This window comes from Lissotriton helveticus, chromosome 1_1 (assembly GCF_964261635.1).
Source record: "Lissotriton helveticus chromosome 1_1, aLisHel1.1, whole genome shotgun sequence".
In the NCBI taxonomy this organism is placed as follows: Eukaryota; Metazoa; Chordata; class Amphibia; order Caudata; family Salamandridae; genus Lissotriton; species Lissotriton helveticus.
The window spans coordinates 639,131,778-639,136,723 of NC_136057.1; positions in this window are offsets into that span (position 1 = coordinate 639,131,778).

Sequence of the window (4,946 nt, forward strand, 5' to 3'; positions counted from 1 at the left end):
CAATTAGAATGTAGCTCCCGTTAGAAAGCCGTCTAAAGAATGGTTCTATTCGAGTTGCAGGTGTGCCAAGCTGGTGACATGAAAGGTTATTTGAAGTCCCCTCACAGGCCCCATGCAAATTTATGCTCTTACACAGAAGTATACCACTTAGTGATTGTTCACAATTATTACCACTAAGAAATACATTCTGTCCTTTTTCACTATAACATGTGTGTGTGTAAGGTAATTTCCATGATGACTTGATGTATCCTTTACCCAACCTTTCATACTGGCCTGCCTGTATATACTGTTGGCAGTATCGAAATTGGAAAGTTGTTATCGGAATAGTTATTATCCCGTGTATTATCCATTCAATGACAGGTCGTTCTGACATTGTCAATGGTAATCTCTCAAGTTTTTCAATGCTCAGAATTGTATTTTCTGCTCCCTTTTGTGCCAAGCTGATTTGTATATCAGTAAGGTTAAAGATAGAGAATAGTGACGTTGTGTTGATTAGACGCCATGGCACGTACCCTGAACACAGATTTTGTAACGTCCAGCCAAGCTGTACAATAGAACGCAATTGGGATTGACCGTGTTGTAACATTAGCATGTCCTGTTCTATTATATCGATTGCAGATGATACAATACTGTCCAGTGAATATATTCTGGAGGACAGAGTCATTAACCCATTGTCCACAACAGAAAGTGATTTTTCCAAATGAATACGGTCAATTTCCCGTATTTTCTCTGCTGTTTTAATTTGAGTTACTTTCCAAGCTTCGTTATAAGCTGCATATATAGAGGCCGCAATGAAACGTTTTTGACGCTGTTTGCGTGGTCCCATAATGAAATCACGCAAGTCAGCACCTTCTTTAAGTAAAGTTAAGTGTTGCTTAATTTCTGCCAGTGTGGATGTTTGTAGCCATTCAAGGCATAGTTTACCCACACTGTATGTTGTTACAATCCCTGGATGTTGTCGCTGGGAGTATCTATGGTCTGGCCAGGTCAATTTGAACCCCCGTATTTTGTTCAGGAATCTATCTTGACAGTTATTTGTGTCTGTGGGCCAGATCAACCATTTCTTCCAATCAGGATGTGTTCTGTTTTGGTTAAAAATATGGGCTACGTCTATCTCAACCTCTGTAGTGCTATTACTGTCAGGTGTTGGCTTTGGAATAGACGGTTTGTCTAAGTCTTTAATTTTGGCTAGGCCAAGACAAGTTGTTTGTTGAATTGTGTCATTCAAAAATATAATTTGTTCTGGGATCATGCAGGCTCTGAATAACGATTCTATACCTTGGACTTGCCAGTCTTTAGTACCCCAGATTGTTTTCGTTTCAATGTTATCTTTCCAAAAATCAAAACCAAATGTATTCATTTTTTCATAAAATGATTCTGAATAGATTAATTTTGTATTTGTTAGCATGGTTTTCATTCCTGTCTTATTTAGCAGTTTGAAATAAAATGTTTCTGCGTGACTTGTGTTAAACCCTGAGAAGTATGGGAATTTCACATAGAATGTTTTTGAGCTACCTTTTGGTGGAGTTGCACAATGTTCCCATTGATTATAATTTAAAACATTTCTAGGCTGAGCAGATTTATGCAAATAATGGTTACCATAGTGGTTGTAGCAGTACATCTGATCATAATTTGATGAACCCTGTAAATAATCATGTTCTGTAAATTTTGCTGACATAACTAAGTCTGACATCATATCATTAATACTTTCAAAGTCCCAATCATCAGAGAATGTGCTCGGTTTTACAAAGTCACTTAATGAAACCTTGAATTGATGTGGATACTTCAAGAGTTCGACCGGGCCATATATATCGTAATCTGTTTTGTCCCATGCTACCCCACCGGTCAATGGATTGGCTGTGAAGTTCACTGAAGAAAGTTCTCTTTTCTCGATGTGTGAAGACTTGTGTGGCTTTAGGACCAGGTTGATGTTCTGGCTTGCTGTGTCCATTGTAACATATTTTCCCTCAATGAAGTGACCCAAGCATAGTACCATGATGAGCCAAAGCAGGAGGAAAAGTACACCTAGCACCACCCAAAATTCAATCCATGGGGAAATCAGATAGGTCTCTTTTAGTTGATGAAAGAGTTTTTTAGCCTTGTCTTTAAAAGTTGTTGTTGATGTTGGCTGTTCCTCAGGTTCGCTCGGATCCTCAGAAAAGTCATCGAAGTTGATGAAGTAGCCTGACGCCGTTCTATCAATTATTGGAATTGCTTCTGGATTTTTCCTTGTTTTATTAGTATAGTCTGTGGCTACATCGTTGTAGACAGGTGTTTCTTAACGAATTGTTGTAATTTGGGTTTCAAGAGGCATACGTTCCATGGCTTTGTTGCATAGTCCTTGTTGATTCACTGTAGGTTTATCAAATGTGATTAGTCTCTCAGTTTGAACCTCTTGATTTGTAGCAAACTTTGGTGTTCTGCTACTTCTTGGGAGTCCACTTGGCCTACTACTTATTATTGGCCACATGATTGTGGTTTAACCAGGTCGATGGATACAACTCGGTTCTCCTTTTTACCAGCAAGGGGCGGTAGTACAACTGATCTTGTTCCATTGACAGCTAAGACAGGTACTGCTTTTCTGTAAGAAGGCCCAAATTCCTTCTTCACCGCGATTTTCTCTCTGACCAGATCCCCAATCTTTGGAATCCAGACAGGCCTTGCTGGGACAGGTGGTTTCTCTTCAGTGGCTGTTGGCTGTTGTTTCAACTTTATGTTGCTCAGGTCTTTTCTTGTTTCATTTAAGTCCTGTAAAATAGCCAAACGATCTTTGATATCAAAGCATTTTCTTTCTACCACTGAAGTTTGACTATCGAGGTCTTGGATATGCATTCTAGTCCCGAGCAATAGTTCGTACGGACTGAAACCTTTTAGAGAATTTCTTGGCAGATTATTAAGACTACGTTGGACACTTATTAAATGTTTGACCCACCCAACACCCGAACCTAATACCTTTGCCGTTATCGATTGCTTTATGTCTCGGTTTTTTCTTTCCACTATCCCATTTCCCTCAGGAAGGAAGTGATAAGATTCCCGCAATGCAATGCCCATGCTGGTCACGTCCTACCCATAAGCTCGAGAGATAAAAGCAGGACCCTGGTCAGAATGTAACATGCCAATTGCGTATATGCCGCTATAGACTCGCAAATCTTGTTATAACAGTTCAGACGTCAGCCGAGAGCTGGGGTCTACATTTTTAAGTGAATTTAGTCTTAAATAATATTATTAATGGAACGCATTTTTTCTGGGTATTTTGTGTGATCTCTAAAGGAAGGGCATTGGTAGTGCTCCGGGCATTTCGCCACTGCGGTCTCTGTTGCAGTTTTTACAGAAAAATGCAAATTTGTAGTTTTGCAGGCTCATTCCCGGCCACCAGTATATTGATTGTAATTCTTTCAGAGATTCCTTAATCTTAAGGTGTCTTAGACCCTCACCCATATGTGCGTCTGCCACTAATAAGTTTCTCCTGTTCGTGTTTGGAATCACTCTATCACCCACTCCAGGGATTTGAGCAAAAGGAACGGAGTTTGCATCGATTACGTATGTATAATTGAGTGGATAGTTGACAGGTAGCGCTGAACGGTTGCCTTTTGATGACGTTTTTACCGCCAGCATTGTTTCCCCGTCTACGTATTTTCCTGAACGCTTTTGAGTAGCTACGGAAGCCGACTTAGTTGCTTCCGCTGTGGCTGTCTCAGCCAATGAATTCCCTGGAACGTGAACGCCATCACGTTCGTGACTCAATGAATGTATCACGTGAGTCTTTGGTAGTTCTTTCTGTAAAAGAACTACTTGTTCCCAAAGCGATTTTTGCTTTATTGTGGCACCTGTGTCATCTTTGTAACCGTTTTGAACCCATTTCTGCAAGTCGTTATTGTATGATTTGACGCAGTAATATGATTCGCACACTATTAGTGTCGGGAATTCGCGATCGGCATTATCTAGCGCCATTTTTAATGCTATTATTTCAGTTTGCTTATCTGAATTATTTTCTACAGAGTGTGATTTTGTTACCAGAGGTCTCAATTTACCTCCGCGCCACACGTATTTAACAATCTCGCATGTGGCGTTATAGGCTTGTTTTCCCCAAACCGAAGGTTGTGCATGTCCGTCTGTGTATATTACACAGGCGTACTGTCGTATGGGCAGAATGTCGATTGGCAGAGGATAGTCTCTTTCATATTCTAGATTTTTTAATTTTTTCATTTCCGGGTCAAAATAGTATTTCACTTTGTCTGTAGCAAGAGAATTTTCCCATTGTATCCATTTTGGATTTAATGCCACAGTAGGTAAATTACATGGGCTTGTTAATGCCTCAAAGGCTGATTCTGCTGTTCTGACAGTAATCCGTCTGCCGTCAGCTTGGTCTCTTTCTTATGCTACAGCTGTTTGAACCGCATGAACAATGTTTTCCTTAATGCTGAATGTTTTTTCAGCTTCTGTGTACAAATGTGATTTGTATGCTATTGGTACCGTTTCTCCCTCATTAGAGGTTAGGTATGTGAATCCGCATCTTCCTGGGATGACTCGGATTACAAGGTTGCGAGTGTTATCGCGTGTTTGCAATTTTGTTTTAGCTAACATGTCTGTTTGCAATGATCTCAAAATTTCTGTGTGTTTTTGAGTCCAATTGATTGTTTTAAAATCTGGTTTTATTAGTTCATAGAGAGGTTTAACCCTCTCTGCATAATTTAGAATGTAAGTTCTTCCGAAGTTCAGGAAACCTAGAATCTTGGTGCTTGGATTACAGCACATTTCTCTAAGAAATTGTCTGCCAGGCTTTTGCCTTCACTTGATAATTCATATCCTAAAAACAGGACTGTTAGATGGGCAATTCGTGATTTTTTAAAGTTGAATTTGTAACCCTCTGCTGCGAACCCAAGTATTATGGTGTTCACTCTTTTCAAGTGAGTATCCAAGTCATCATCTGTTAGATAGATGTCATC